We start from the raw sequence: 17,346 nt of genomic DNA, 5'->3' as shown, positions 1-17,346 counted from the left end.
AACTACAAATCCCTTGGCATATAAAAGTTTTCCCATACATGTTTTTTTAACTTTCAATGAAGCTTGCTTGCATAGATTTCAGCTCGTATTCAAATGAATAAAGTCTGCATATGCATACAAGGTGTGAGGGTGTACAAGAAAGTTTTAATGCACAAAAAAATTCCTGTATAACAATACTGTACGCTTGAAAAGCACTGTCACGAACCAAGTGAACCAGCACCTACCCTTACTATAAATGGATCTGCTTAGGAGAGGAGTCCAAGACAGGTAATATTTACTAGGGACCCCTCACAGGTGTATGGACTCAGCTGCGTCCCATTCCCAATTACTAGGAGGTATACAAGAAAGATACGATAGGATCACTGGCAGAAATGAGCAGCAACTAGTAAGGGAACAGAGATGACAGGAGTGAAGTAAGATATTCAGACGTGTGCCTGCAAAGGCTTGGAGAAGCAGCAACTGGCAAATAAAGCATACTAGGATTAGCTGTGTCCAGCAGCAAGGCCTTGAAGGAGCAGAGTTGGCAAAGGAGTGTACCTGGAGTGATGTCCAGCAGCAAGGGCTCAAAGAGCAGAGTTGGAAAATGGAGCATATCATGATTAATGCCAGTGGTCCGGAGTGTACCAGGATAACCAGTAGTCAGAAACAGTAGGTGGACTAACAGGGTAGCCAGCAGACTAGATAGCTTCAAACTGTGTATTCAAGGTGCAGGCAGAAGAGACATAAGGAGGCTTAGAAACTGAAGAGACACAAGTAGGCAGACTTGGTAAACATGTAAGGGGCTTGGTGTCGCATGCACAAAATGTTAGATGGAGGTTTGTCCACAGAGTAAGCCATCCCCTTAAGGCTGTTGCTAGGCGACATGGCAGCGCATGACTGGCTAGATGCAGCTGCATCACCTGGGGCAACCCCTGGAGGTGAAAAGAGCTGTGAGCCCTAGCGGACACCTATTGAAAAGGGGAAGGTAAGTTGCCCCTACAGGCATTAAAAAAAAAAAAAAAAAACATTAGCACAGCTGGATATGGCGAAACTAAACATCTTTAATGTTAAACAGAAACAAGAAACAATACACGCAAATACTTCACAGACAGCTCATAAATTGGTTCAGCACATACACTAATGCTGCACACACCACTCAACGGGGAGCTTCTCAGCTAATGCTGCACATACCCCTCCACAAAGAGCTCACTCACTAATATTGCACAAACCCCACAATTTAGAGCTCATCCACCAATACTGCACTTACCCCTCAACAGACAGTTAATCCATCAATGCTGCACCTACCCTTCTATGGACAGCTCATCAAATGATGCTTAACATACCTCCCAACAGAGAACTCCTGCACATGCCCATCAACAGAGAGGTCATCCACTGATACTATACATACCCCTCAGTGGAGAGCTCATCTACTAATAAAGCACACACTCCTTTATTGACAGGTATGTGCAGTGTTAATGGATGTGCTGTCCATTAAGAGCTCATCCACTAATACTGCACATACCACTCAACACAGAGCTCATCCACCAATACTGCATATAGTCCTCAATGGAGTACATTAGTAATGCATATACTCATCAACAGAGAGCTCACCCACTAATACTGTACATATCCCTCAACAGACCTCTCATCCATCGTGCACTACCAAGAAGATATGCACGTCAGCTGGGGGAAAAAAAAAAAATCTGCTGGGATACATATGGATAGGTTTCATAGAACATGGTTAATAATATTTAGCACGGCAGTCTTACTCTCATGAAAATGCAAGCAAATGTATAACAGATGTGCTAACATTTCATACATACAGCATTTGTAAATATAAGAAAAAAAAAAATCAAAAACAAGAAATTAGCAAATCAAGGCTAAAGCAAATTACTTGTCTTCATGACAACTTACAACCATTCTAGCATCAGTGCATTCTTATTGGTTAGTGGTGCTTTCTGATTTGTCGAGATTATTCCGCTAGAGAGAAGAGTGCTCCTGCCCAGGCCTGCAGTCCCTGAGGCTGAAGCAACTGACAGCTATGCTAATGATAACGCTGATATCCCATGAGCTGACAGAGACACAAACCATCTACTCTGTGCAGGCACCAATGAGAACGGACATTGCTACACCTGTTCATCTTATCTTCAGCCATTTCAAAGCCCCACTGTATATATTGTTTCATCATACTAGTTATTTGATAGATTAGGGGAAATGCAAGGACAAAAATTAACACTGCATTTATTAACATTTTTCACAGATAAATATAAAATACATACACATACACAGTCCTCTGTGAGCAGAATCTTTACAGACAGCTGCATTCTTCTTCTACCCTAGACAACAGTGCAGCATCTACCACGGGAATCTCTATTCAAAGTATTATCAGCATCACACAGAGCAATAGCAGTTATTACCTAAAATAGACAGCCAATAGCAGGCAACTGCGTTTTCCCTCCTCTTTTATTAACCATAGCACTTCTGATTGTGGCAGCTAGATACAGCTGTGCAATAGCATCACTATGCTGGCAGCTGAAGCTAATAGAGACACAGTGCCGCCTATTCCTTTGCAGTAAGTGGGTCAGTAAAAGGCAATATTCGAGGGCCTGTGAACACATGACAGCTTCACACAGGCCTCTGCAAAAAGATGCTTGCTGCTCTGCCTGCTAAGCATGCCGGATTCTGCAACACTATTCATTTATTACCGCAGCCATAGAACAGCGGAATATTTATAAGCATTGAATGAAAATATTCTGCTTTCATTTGGCTGTCTATACCCTGAAATTCACTATTATACTTTATGTGAACAGAAGAACATGTGCCTCAAATGACATGTCATTTATATAGAAGACCGATGTGATGATAATGGACATCTGAACTGCATTGAAATGGAAGTCGATATGAACCGTGACTCATACACAACTTCTAGTACAGATAAGAGCTATGTTGTGTGTTAATTGTTCTATCTGCTGAGTAATCACTGTAATAGCTCCTAAACCGGGGTCAATAACCTACATGACAATCAAACACACACAACACACGGGAACTAAAGTATTTCCTCCTTTTATATAGTATTTCCTCCTTTTAGAATTCATTAACAGCAAGGCTGCTTGTATTGTGTACCATAGTAACATCCTGAACAGCACATGGTCATTGAAATGCTTATGCACTACAATCCAAACAGGGTATTTGTAATAACTAAAGTTCCACTTTTTAATATTCCTCTCAGGGGTGACTATTTTTATTGTTTACTTTTGTTTTCCTCCCTGTCAGAACAGACATCAGAAGACCATCTTGTCTTCTGGCTGAACTCAGCACTAAGAAAAGACAAAAAATAAATAAAAACGTCAACGCTGCTGCTGGGATTGCGGGGAGGGGGATGAAGGTCAATCACTTAACATTGCATTTACTCAGACAACACCTTGGATTTTTTTCAACAAATACAGGTGTTCCCTGACTGGACCCTGGTAGATTGTGACGTCATCTGCTCTTCCTCTCTCCCTCATCCAATTGGAGTTTTAATTAAAAACAAAATGCATGGCATTTCCTGAATGGCAGCAATGCTGAGCAAGCAATCCATGTTCTGTGTACATAGGGGAAGCCACTTGAGAAGGACCCGGAAGATTGTGGCTATAAAAGTATGCAGTGCAGAACGCACTGGTTTTTAGTATCCCCAGAGATATGTATTATCATGCCAAGATGGACCAATGTAAGCTGCTAATAAAGAGTTCCTGGAGTTCTACATAAAAAGAAACTGTTTTACCAACCAAAATTACTATATGTTGACAGCAAGGGTTCAGCAACCCCTGACAGACTGCACAAGGGTGCAATACAGAAAGAACCAGATTGCTGACTGAACAATGAAGAAGCAGCAAGCTGCTGAGGTCATCTCTCTGCTCAAGCCGCAAGGTAACAAAACAACAGCTGTACTATGCTACAGAGCCTATATGGTTCCTAGAGTTACACCTTCCTCTCCCAGTCTGAGGACCTACACTAGCTGCATTTAAAAATGCAATCCATGTTTTATTTTAAGGAGTACATATTGGCATAGTAAATCAATGTCATGTTTTCATAATACCTGGATAGACTCACAATGTTGGAAAAACTAATGTTAACAATACACTTTGTTCTTACAATTCTCTGACATTTGACAAGTGGCTGAAAAGGAACTTAAGCGGAAAAAAAGTGTCATTAGTTAATTAGCCCAAAGCTAAATGATATTATTGGGTTACCCACAGCAACTGATACAGAGAACGTATTACTGCAATGTGACCATCTGCACCTAGTTCTGTGAAGAAGAGAGCATATACATTTTAAATGTGGTGGATTTTGACACAGATGGCTCGTTTTGGCTTGGTGCGTCAGGAACAGGCACTTTTCACAGTTTACCAGTGTTGGGAGACGGCAAACATATTGTTACTCCATGAATGTTTTGTCTGCGAGTTACATTGTTCTACAAACAAAGTCAGAAGCACTTATGGTTACTACATTTTCACCACAGTAGACTGTACACGCCAAATGCAGATCAAGCAGTCAAGTATGTAACAATGCTATTACAGAGACAGATTTTTCGTTCAGTTCCCTCTGAGCAGTATTAAAGGCCACCTCTTGCACAAAACAGACTGTAAAACTGATGTAGTTAGGGGCCAGAGTTGGTTGAAAAAAAAAAAAATTATATATATATATATATATATATATATATATATATATATATATATATATATATAGAGTTTTTTTTTTTTTTTCCTGCACATCCAAGGCCTGGTCAAAGAACAACCTTTATTAGCATTCCCCCATTCTGCCTCTTTGCTAGGATGTGCCATAGAGTACTTGCCTCCAGTCTAACCAGAGCGAGCGTTCACCCCTCATTCAAAAACGCACCAATGCACAGTACTCTCTTGCTCTCACCCTATAAACGAGACCAGTTCTGAGGTTGTGCCCCCACCTTATTACTGTGCTTTGTGAATGGCACAACAGAGTGAGGGGGTGAAGGCACAACACCAGAACTGGTGTCGTTCATAGAGCTAATGCTGCAGGGAGCTAGAAGTGCGTCTCCCTGCTGTACATATCAGAATATAGCTTTGTGGTGTTGGGCTTTAATCCTATTGCCAGCCCAGATATCATCAGGATTTGTATGTTGCCCATAGTTTAAGACCCCTAGCCACGACAAATTATTTGCAAGAAATGTGATGGAGTCAAGCTTCTCCTTCCAGAAACAGGATGCAAAATCTGACTGCTTACCAGTTGCTCCCAACTCATCACAGAAACGTAACCATGCCCTTTACCAGAACTGATCCCCAATAACTTACTAGCTGAATTTCATTATATACTGTATGTAGCACGTCTTAGCACTGCAGATCTGTAAACACAGGCAAAAAGAATATAGAGTGCAACTTTAAAAGTTGGGCATGAACAGTATGCTCTCTTCTGTAACAGTAAAGACTCGCCAGTTGCGGATACCCACCAGAATTTGCATTTCATAGTCTGGGTTACAATAAAATGCCCAATTAGCTTCCTGCTTTGTGGACAACTAAATCAGAAGGCTCAGCGATCATTTTGTTGCCCATGCCCAATTTACCCATGTCCTCGAAATAAGCCAGGAGGTAGGAATGAAAATATTGGAAGTATTTCAGCAGGCTTCATGGATGGCCAATAAGTAGGTATTTTTACATTTGGCACAGTCTAACTTAAGCTACTCGGGTGACTTGCCTGCATGAGCCAATTTGTTTAAGGTGAACTTGGCCTTTCAGTACAAGTCATACTCGAGCTACTATTTATAAAGGAATTATTTTTTTTATAAGTACTTAAAGTGAAATTCAGCTCAGCTATTGTTGTTTTAATAAATGGGCCCCAGGGAGCTTTAGGCCATAGTGATCTAGTATGCACAACATTATTAGCACATTATAGTAGACTTACCTGTCAAATGAAGACCTCCATCTCCACAATGTCTGCGCTCTCGCGCTAGTCACGGGCGCTTCCATATTCTCCCAGTTTACCTTTTGGGTTCGGTTGCTTGAATGTCCAGACTGTAATGATATCACTCCTGTTCATGTGCACAGGAGCCACCTTATCACAGCACAGAGAGATGCCATAAATGTGCAGAGACAGTGTACATTACCACTGACAGGCAGGGAGAAGCATTTATGACAGAAGAGCCCACTAGGATCTCTTCTGTCAAAAACACCATCAGCATTTTTTTTTTAAGTGAGAGTTTAATTCCACTTTAAAGTGACACAAAATTGGGCAAACAATTTAGCACAAATCAGCAAGAACCAAAAGAGAAAAAATAAAAATAAATAAAATCACAGGATGGCATCCATCTTGCACTAACTACATGTTCAGAATTTTTCCATGTGGTTTAGTTTACAGACCAGAAATTTTGGAAAAACGAACATTACTGCTGACCATATTATCATATTCTATTTTTAAATCCCAACATCCATACCACTTAGTAAACGGACTGTGTGACGGCACTTATTTTCCATTCGTCCTTGCCAGAAAAATATTATGTGGCCTGTAGCTGAGAAACACAGTAATTTCTTAAACCTATAGCTGTTTTTTGTAACTGATCCAAAAGGCAGTGTTGCAAGTTACATCATACTACCATCTGGATATGGCCACCTACACATTATGTAGTCAGTGTTACGTTTACCTCTAGTTAAAAAAAAAAAAAAAAAGAAAAAAAAATTATCAATGGAACAGAGGAACAGGCCAATACTTCAAGCAAAAGGAACAACGTCAAGGAACAGAGATTCAAGTGAATCACCATCTAAAGAAATAGAGGTGTAATAAAATACATACACTGTAAATGTATTAAAGCAGACCTGTTGATTATCAAAAAGTCATTGTTTTTATTAGATTACGTTTCATTGTGTTACTTGAGCTTAACGTCTGAGCTAAGCAACTTTCACTTTCCTGTTCTATGGGAGAGTGCTTTGATTGACCACCAAGTCAGGCTAACTGAACATGGGTTTCTAAACACTACTGCCTGTAATATATACTCAAATATAAAGCTCCAAGCACAGGGGGCGTTATAATAACGCTTGTAATGTTACCTGTATAAAGTCACGTTAAAAACGCGAGTTTTTCTGCATTTTTGCATTAGTGTTTAGCTGCGTTTTTTACCAAAAAATAAAATTATTTGTTTGCTCAAAAGTCCAAAAGCGCCATTTGCCACCTTAGAGTGTTTTTTTACAGCTAAAAAACTCCTCTAGAAACCCACTCGTTCTGCATGTTTTTTCCAGCCAAAAAACACCGATTACAGCCTGTGTGCATGGACACATAGGATAACATGCCGTAGAAAAAGGTGCCAAAAGCCAAAAACAGCAGCTGTAAAAACATCCAGTGTGCATGAGGACTAAAGATTCCAGATCTAGCATGTACACTTACTTGAACTAAGAACGAGGGTGCGTATACCCACTCACCTTGGGCCAGTGGAAAAGACAAATTACCTAATTTTATTAATTAGGACTTTTGGAAAATAGTGGAATTCCTGTCTGGATGATTACCCAAGGATGGAGATCAAACAAAATCAACAATATTCAACAAGGGAATGTAGAAGAAGGGCCCAGCATTCTGGATGCAATAAACACCAAGGTTAAGGAAAAGGCCAATATGGCATCATTTCCTACTTGGTGTAAGCACAATAATGAGGGGTGGAAATTACTCCACCGATCATTTATAATCCTCTATTTGGTGCCGATACACCATCCACAACACAATTCAATGTGTGTGCAAATCTAACATTATTTGTTCCAACCAGCAAAAAACAGTGGAAATGATCTCTCTCCAGAGCATATAGGTCAGTCCACTACTAGAAGTGGCAAAGTGGCAATATCTAGAGAAAGGTCCCTGTCTGAAGACTTTCTCGATCTCTGCAGGCTACTGCTAAATGGAAGGGGGTAATGGTCTTCTAGCACTATATATGCGGAGGCTAATATCAACTGCCCCCCCCCCCCCCCGCAGAAAAAAAAAACTTAGTGCCTACTTCCTGGGATAGACAGAGCACTGTTTCACAACATGCCCAAAATATTATTCCCTAACTCAACATGTTTCGTTCAGTTCAAGATCTTTGTCAGGAGTACAAATCATAAGCTAACTGTGCACCATCACCAGCAATATAAACAAAAAGTACATGGCAAAAGATAACAGGACATGGGAATGGCAGTTGGAGGCACTTAGCCTTGAAGTCATACATAATAAATATTGTGCCTTTACTCTGCCAGCATGTTGGCCAATGGTTTAGAAAATACTGGAGGTCAGATATAACTAGGTCGGGGCTTGACAAATCTCAGGCACCAGGTCACCATGGGGACTAGAAATTGCATCCCGATGCCTGGATTCACACACTGTATTCCATAGATTCCAATGCAAAGTCGCCTCCCATAGACTTCAATGCAAATCCTATGTGAACATTTATCTCCACATGCCAGTCTATTATCACTTACAAGTCTGGAATGCACCGCTGCAAACTCGCACAAGACTCTTAACAATGGCACTCAAAACACCATGCATGTGGATCACATCGATGTGAACCACCACAATAGGAACACATACTAGATATCTAGCCTGTCATGCAAATCTGAGTTTGAAAACTCATCTAGAATCGCATGTGTGTGAACCAGGGCGGCTCCATTCACACCTGGGAATTTGGGGATCGCGGCAGAATCGCTGTGACCGTAAACCGCAAGTAAGGTGCCATTATTTTCAAAGGCGCCTAAAACATGTTGTGGCTTTGCCATGAAGCGCAGTAAATTGCATCGCCTGAAACTTGTTGGCCAAAAGGTGCCTTGCCCCGGGCGCAGACAACCCAAAAATCCTAGAATCAAAGCAAATTTATCAAGCCCTGAACTGTTACAAAATTCCTTAACCGCTTTCCAACCGCCCTATAGCAGAAATACTGCTACAGGGTGGCACGGGTGCACAAAATCACATATATATACACACACGTGATTTTGCAGTTCCGGGTAGAGGGTGCGTGCGAGCCGCACATGCGCCCTACCTGCGGCACCTGGGAGAATGTCACCAGCACACCGAGGATCACCAATATGGGTCCAAAATTTTAATGAACGATCACATAGTTACAGCAAGGCACCGTTTCATCAAGCCTGATGAAGGGGTCCTGTGAGACTCCGAAACGTTGCCTTGCTGTAACTATGTGATCGTTCATTAAAGCTTTTGGACCCATATTGGTGATCCTCTGTGTGCTGGTGACATTCTCCCTTGCGGATTCTGTTCGGTTTCATCCGACAGTCGCTGCAGCACTCACTTATACACACAGGCTTTTTAAAGCAAGAACGTGTACATTTGGATTGTACACGTGCTACATTCGCGGCCGCCAATCACCAGTCCCACCCAGTGATTACCTGCCAGCGCCCGGTGATTACTGACGATCACCAACGGGGAGAAGGACTGCTTTGTTTACTAACAGTCGCCCTCCCTGTCAGCTCAGGCACACTGCTCTGGATGGCTATGCACAGCCTACCCGCACCCTTCCTATCCAGTGCCATTAGTACAGTGTCAGTGTTTTATTTAGCACTTATCACTGTATTGGTGTCACTGGGGATGTCAGTGACACCAAGTCAGTTCCCCCCAGTGTCAGACTGCCCGCCACAGTCCTGCTATAAGTCGCTGATCGCCGCCATTATTAATAGAAAAAAAAAAAATCCAGTATCTATACTGCGATTTGTAAATGCTATAACTTTCACGTAAACCAATTCATTTACAAGTATTGGGATTGTTTTTAGCAAAGAAATGTCGCAGAATAAATGTTAGCCTAAATTTATGACAATTTGATTTAAATGTATTTACTGGACATGTTTAACCCCTTTCGCGCTGCCCTATATATACACGTGATTTGCGTTCCCACGGTTTTCTCGTCCCTCCCAGATAGCATCAGATTGCCCGTCAGTACACCAGTAATCACATTAAACCCCTCAATTGCCAGGAACACGCTCACAATAAACCTCCATTGCTAGTATATACCCTGTTCCAAATTATTATGCAAATTCTATTTAAGTGTCACAAAGATTAAATATTTTGTTTTTCAGTTTAACTCATGGATGGCATTGTGTGTCAGGGCTCTTTTGATAACTGAAAACAATTTCGGACACCTGTGATAATTAGATTGGCAGGTGAGCCCAATTTAAGGAAAAACTACTAAAGGAGGATGTTCCACATTATTAAGCAGAGCACCATTTTCAAGCAATATGGGGAAGAAAAAGGATCTCTCTGCTGCCGAAAAGAGTGAAATAGTTCAATGCCTTGGACGAGGTATGAAAACATTAGATATTTCACGAAAAATTAAGCGTGATCATCGCACTATTAAGAGATTTGTGGCTGATTCAGAGCACAGACGGGTTCGTGCAGATAAAGGCACATTGAGGAAGATTTCTGCCAGATCCATGCATCGGATCAAGAGAGCAGCTGCTAAAATACCATTACATAGCAGCAAACAGATATTTGAAGCTGCTGGTGCCTCTGGAGTCCCACGGACATCAAGGTGTAGAGTCCTCCAGAGTCTTGCAACTGTGCATAAACCTTCTATTCGGCCACCAGTAACCAATGCTCACAAGCAGAAACGGCAGCATGAGGCAGAAAAATACATGAAGACTAATTTTCAAACAGTCCTGTTAACTGGTGAGTGCCGTGCCACCCTGGATGGTCCAGATGGATGGAGTAGTGGACGGTTGGTGGACGGCCACACTGTTCCAACAAGGCTGCAACGTCAGCAAGGCGGTGGAGTCATGTTTTGGGCCGGAATCATGGGAACAGAGCTGGTCGGCCCCTTTAGGGTCCCCAAAGGTGTAAAGATGACCTCTGCAAAGTATGTGGAGTTTATGACTGACCACTTTCTTCCCTGATACAGAAGGAAGAACTATGCTTTCCGTAATAAAATCACCTTCATGCATGACAATGCACCATCTCATGCTGCAAAGAATACCTCTGCATCAATGGCTGCTATGGGGATAAAAAGGAGAGAAAGTCATGGTGTGGCCTCCATCCTCCCATGACCTCAATCCTATTGAGAACCTTTGGAGCATCCTCAAGCAAAAGATCTATGAGGGTGGGAGGCAGTTTACATCCAAACAGCACCTCTGGGAGGCTATTTTGACATCTTGCAAACAAATTCAAGCAGAAACTGTCCAAAAACTCATAAGTTCAATGGATGCAAGACTTGTGAAGCTGCTATCAAAAGGGGTCCTATGTTAAAATGTAACGTGACCTGTTAAAATGTTTAAAAAGTTAAAATGTTGTTAAAAGTTTGATTGAAATAGCTTTTGATTTCAGTAAATATTCTACAAACACAACAAATGACAATTTTCAGTTCTTTACAACCTATAAAGTGTTTTGAAACTTACTGTGCGTAATAATTTGGAACAGTGCATTGTAAGTTTATGTTTAAAAAAACTGTTATCATTAGGAGGTTTGTTCAATAAAATGTGAATTGTACTCAATAGCTGATAACATGAGAATTATGCTGACTGTTATTTACATCAATTATTTAGGTGAATGAGAAAAATATAATTTGCATAATAATTTGGAACAGGGTGTAGTGTCTGAACGGATCAATATCTTTGATCAGATCAGCGCTATACCAGCGTTCACATTAGTATAGTGTCTCCAGAAAAGTAGCGTTAGCGGGATCAGCCCTGGCACCTGCGTTTAGACCCTACACTTACCCCCCTCTTCTCCCCCAGCAAGTGCAGTGTCAGTAGGTCACTGTCACTTGATACATTGCACACAAAACAGCAGTGTTCGCAGAATCAGGCCTGATCTCTGTTAGCACTTGACGGTAAATGTTTTTGTAGCGGTTCAAGCAGTTCCTGACAGCCAGGTGCTCTTTTTCCCACGAGTCGCACTAGGTACCTATAAATGTAGTGGCCAAAATGTCAATGGAAAGGTACTCTAGTGAAGAGGCCTACAGGATTCTGAGCATGTCAGATGAGAGCAAAGGGGAAGACCCACTGACACAATCAGCCTCAGAATACCAACCTGTAGACAGCAGTGGCACCCTGACAGACAGCTAAGACGATGGAGAAGAGGTCCCTGCTAAGATCAGGCGTACCCCGACCCCGTTTGGTGAACTGGCGAGCACCAGCGGCCTAGTATATCCTGGCCTTTCACATACCAGCACTGCAGTATCACTTGGTGACGTGGCGAGTTCCATAGGTGCAATACAAGCTGGTGATGTGGTGAGCACAAATAGTGTCCTTCATCCACCAAGAATTCGCACACAGGCCCGTAGAGCCCCTAGTATCCTTTCGGATTTGCTTGCAAATCCCGATTGGAAGCCCACAAATTCTGCTGCACCCGTACTTCCCCCATTCACTGCCCAACCCAGAATTCAGGTGGAAACAGCAAATTTAACTACTCCCCTTGATTTTTTGGAGCTGTTTTTGACGGAAGATCTGTATGCATTGATTGTGGATAAAAGCAATTTATATGCACAACAGTTTATCACTGCCAACCCAAATTCAAATCTTGCCACACCATTTGCATGGAAACCCATTACGGTTTCCAAATTTAAAGTTTAACCCTCAACATAGGCATTACTAAAAAAAATGAATTGCAGTTGAATTGGTCCACAGACCCGATTCATCATATGCCGTGTTCTCTGCTGCCATGGCCAGGCATAGATATAAAAGTATAATGTGTAATGTGTTTTATGCATTTCAATGACAACACACTATCGTCCTTGGGGTGACCCTGAATTTGACCGGTTCCACAAAATTCAGCCCCTTGTAAATCACCTTAACCAAAAATTTGCAGATGTCTATACTCCCCAGAAAAACATCTGTGTTGATGAGTCCCTCATTAATTTTTCTGGCCGCCTTGCATTCGAACAATTTCTCCCCAGCAAGCGTGCCAAGTATGGGGTCAAGATGTATAAAAATTGTGAGAGGGCAACAAGCTATACATATAAGATTTATGAGGGAAAATATAGTCAAGTGGAGCCCCCCAGATGCCCAGACTAAATAGGGAGCAGCGACAAGATAGTTCAACCTAATAGCCAGAGCTTCCCCCAACGGCTTGTAAATACTCATCTTAGAAAGGGGGAAAAAGCCTGCTTGGGAAATGAGGATGTCATTCAGCTGGAGCACCAACTTGTTTATTCTGACAGCAACAAGGTCTTGCTCTCAGAATATGAATAAGTAGGTGTGTGCAGTGCTGTTGGATGAGATTTTTCATCCGCAGTTTAAAAAAAAAAAAAAAAAAAAAAAAAAAAAGAAAAGGTGAGCATATATGCCGAAGCATGGGGGCCTGGGGTGGCCAGTGGGTGGATGGCCCCTATGCTTCAGCATATATATTTTATAATATTTTTTGGAACATTTCATGTGTGCCCACCATTAGAAGTGGGTGGATGCAGGGAGGTATATTCTAATGGTGGGCATACCACACACTTTTTCTGGCAGAGATTTCTTCTCTTTTTTTCCCCCTATTCAGCCCACAGGCTGCATTAAAGAAAAAGAGAAGAAAAAAAAAAAGAACATAGCATTATACACCCAACAAGGACCAGCAACTTACTGGTACATCACTGGACTTTGAGTGGTTATACCAGGATGATGCCTGCAGCTGTAGGGATCATTATTATTATACAGGATTTATATAGCGCCAACAGTTTGCTCAGCGCTTTACAATATAACGAGAGACAATACAGTTCAATACAAGAGGGATAGGAGGGCCCTGCTCATTGGAGCTTATAATCACCCTGGTATCCTTTTTTTCAGCCGCAGGATTGCTTTTAAAAGCAGCGGGAGAAGATGCCCACCTTCTCCCACTGCCTTCCATGGCCGTCTCGGGCAGTCCCGTGCCATCGGGGGGAACCTGAGAATGCAGCCGATGTGTCTGTCAGCTGACCATAGAGGCGATTGAAGACCGGAATGGTGCCAATCATCACTATAGTCTAAGAAATCGGAAGCTGCGAGCATTTCATCACTTCAGTTTCCCATGATATAAACAGAACCATTTGTAAATTGGGAAAGCATCGAATCACACCAATCTTGGCAAGATTAGATAATGTAAGGGCAGAGGAGATATCTAGAGTCAGATAGACCCCAGATCTCTCAAAAAAGAATATGACAATGCCCATTGAAGAAAAAAAAAAAAATGAAAGGAACAGTGTAAAAATAAAAAAAAAACAAAAAAAAAAAAAGCCCCCTCGAAACCCCCCCCCCCGTGACAGTATGTAAACGGCGGTTGCACCATGCATGTGAGGTATCACCGCGAACGTCAGATTAACGGCAGTATTTCTAGTACTAGACCTCTTCTGTAAATCTAAAATGGTAGCTTGTAAAGGCTTTTAAAAAGTTGTCTATAGATATTAAAAATGTATGCAGTTTGCCGCCATTGCACGAGGCATGTGCAGTTTTAAAGCATGTCATGTTTGGTATCCATTTACTCGGCATACCATCATATGTTATATTCTAGCAAACAATTGGCCAATATATTGTGTTTTTGTGCATGAAAAAGTAGATAAATATATTTCTAAAAAAAAAATTGCGTTTGAAAAATCGCTGCGTGAGTACTATGTGACATAAAAAATTGCAGCACCCCCCATTTTATTCACTAGGGTGTCTGCTTTAAAAATATATACATATATTTAGGGTTTCAAAGTAATTTCCTTGCAAAAACTACTGATTTTTTTTTTATGTGAGCAAAGTGTCAGAAACATCTTGGTCTTCAGGTGATTAGAAGAGTTAATGATGTGTCGCATAAGCTTCTAATGCTGGGCATAAAATGCCCCCACCCCCCAAAACGAACCCTTTTTTGGAAAGTAGACACCCCAAACTATTTGCTGAGAGGCATGTTGAGTCAATAGAAGAATTTTTTTTTTACCACAAATTTTTGGAAAAATGAAAAAAAAAAAAAAAGTTAGTTTTTTTTAAAAAACACAAAATAGTCACTTAAATGCTTTATTGCTCACACATGCCATGGGTATATGTGGAATTACTACCCCAAAATAAATTCTGCTACTTCTCCCAAGTATGCGGATACCACATGTGAGTGACGTTTTGGCAGTCTAGCCAAGTACAGGACCCCAAACTCCAATAAGCACCTTCAGCTTCTAAAGGGCTTTATTTCCTCATTACACTTCCTGTCTACCTATCAGTTTCGGAAGCCCTGAAATGCAAGGATAGCACCAAACCCAACAACAAAAGGGGACACCCCAATGAATTTGATAAGAAGCATGTTGAGTATTTTGCAGATCTCGTTTGTTGCCACAAGTTTTTGGAAAATAAGGAAAGAAAATCATATTTTTTCTTTTCGTTTTTTAGATTTCAAAACCTTGTGAGAAAAAGTGAGATCTGCAAAATACTCACCATGCCTCTTTTTAAATTCCTCAGGGTGTCTATTTTCCAAAAAGTGGTCATGGGGGGGGGGGGTTGGAGCTATCCTGGCATCTTAGGGCCTACAAAACTGTGATAGGTAGTGAGGAAGTGAAATGAGGAAGTTACACACCTTCAGGCTTTCACAGCGGTCATTGGATTTCAGGCTCCTGTATGTGGCTTGTGCGAGCAATATATCATTTAAGTGACAACTTTGAGTAAAAAAAAAAATAAATAAATATATATATATATATATATATATATAGATATAGATATAGATAAATTTATTTTTGTCATTTTCCAAAAACTTGTTGAAAAAAATAAATCTTCCATGGACTCAATATGCCTTTCAGCAAATAGCTTAGGGTGTCTGCTATCCGAAAAGGGATCATTTGGGGGCGTTTGCACTGTCCTGGTATTATAGTTTGCAGAAGCTATAACTTTCACACAAAGCAATCAATATACACTTATTGGGAATTTTTTTACCAAAAACATGTAGCAGAATACAATTTGGCCTAAATTTATGATGAAATTTGAGTTTTTTGGATATCTATGACAAAAAAAAGAGAAAATATTTTTTTTTCTCAAAATTTTCAGTCTTTTTATTTATAGTGCTAAAAATAAAAAGCACACAGTTGACCAAATACCACTGACAGAAAGCTCTATTTGTGTGGGAAAAAAAAAAAAGGACATAAAACGTCATTTATGAACAGCATTGCATGACCGTGCAATTGTCAGTTAAACTAGTGCAGCGCTGTATAGCAAAAAATAACGTAAATTGCATAATCTATACCATAGTTTGTAGATGCTATAACTTTCACACAAAGCAATCAAAATACACTTCTTTGGATTTTTTTTTTTATCAAAAACATGTAGCAGAAAACATTTTGGCCTAAATTTATGACTAACTTTGTGTTTACTATATATTTTATATAGCCAAAAGTAAAAAATAGTATTTTTTCAAAATTTTCGGTCTTTTTTTGTTTATAGCGCAAAAACTAAACAGCGCACAGGTGATAAAATACCACCTAAAGGAAGCTCTATTTGTGTGAAAAAAGGACGTAAATTTTGTTTGGGTACAGCATTGCATGACCGCACAATTACCAGTTGAAATTGTGCAGCGCCAAATAGCAAAAAAAAAAATAGGCCTGGTCAGGAAAGGGGTAAATCCTCAGGAGGGCAAGTGGTTAAGGCAGTATTAAACCCAAAATCAAACATTATATGGTGGCTAACCAATTCTTAGATGATGTGGCTTCATTCTTTTTCTTGTTTAGACTTTCTTTCTACCATTTTTATCTGGTGATCCAGCCAGTAAGACTGCTTTTCCAACACTCAAGATCTCCAGCAGAATGCATCAACTTACATGGATGAGACAGACAATTTAACACTGGCAGGAGTGATTAAAATGATCAGCTTTTATTTATTCATGTAAAACTTTTATCCAAAAAGGAAAACAACTGTTTGCTGCAACTGATTATAAAGCGTGAGCTGCAGTTTGGCTTCAATTAAGCTGGCCATACATTGTACAATTTTGTTCAATTTCCTTCAGATTTACCTTCAACTATGTAGTGCAAGGGTCTCCCTGATTGCATATAAATTGAAAGAGTTTAGGTTTGCCCTCATATTATATGGTTTTGGTAAATCCAACGGAAAAATGAATAATGTATGGCCAGCCTAAGTTTCTGTTTTAAATCTGCTAGTCCATCTAACATTGCTCTCCCTCCAGACTAACAATGCCACTGTCTGTTATGACTCCTATGTTCATTCATCCGGAGAGGTCTCTTAGGAAAAAAGAAATGAAAACTAATGCAGACACCACTAATGATTGGTAAGCTGCAATATATTTTAGGTTTTGGGTTTAATACCGCTTTTAGGGAGATTATGTCTGAACGGTTGCTTTTAGTAAACTGAAAGCTTGCAACAGCAAACTTCAAGAAGATGCCACCCCACTCTCAATAGGGTACATTTAAAGCTCTGCATGAAAAAAAAATCCCACTTGCTGTATTTTTGATCATAGAGCATCTTCTAAGAGTTGGAA

General features: G+C 40.6%; 1 protein-coding gene across 3 annotated transcripts in view; it reads right to left on the bottom strand.

The window, feature by feature from the left end:
* USP54 (ubiquitin specific peptidase 54) overlaps positions 1-17,346 on the bottom strand; it is a 145,238-nt gene that overhangs the window by 115,094 nt on the left and 12,798 nt on the right. The window contains exon 1 of one of the 3 annotated variants that reach the window (XM_089680201.1): positions 2,259-2,333. The exons of the other annotated variants lie outside the window; for them this stretch is intronic. The gene's annotated coding sequence lies outside the window, so the exon portion shown is untranslated. Of the gene's footprint in view, positions 1-2,258; positions 2,334-17,346 lie in introns of those variants that run through there. 3 annotated transcript variants of the gene reach the window in all.

This window comes from Staurois parvus, unplaced genomic scaffold, assembly GCF_062004578.1.
Source record: "Staurois parvus isolate SC_StPar_1 unplaced genomic scaffold, SC_StPar_1.0 ptg000236l, whole genome shotgun sequence".
Taxonomy (NCBI): Eukaryota; Metazoa; Chordata; class Amphibia; order Anura; family Ranidae; genus Staurois; species Staurois parvus.
The sequence above is the reverse complement of the archived record's forward strand: the minus strand, read 5'-3'. Positions and strand labels throughout refer to the sequence as shown.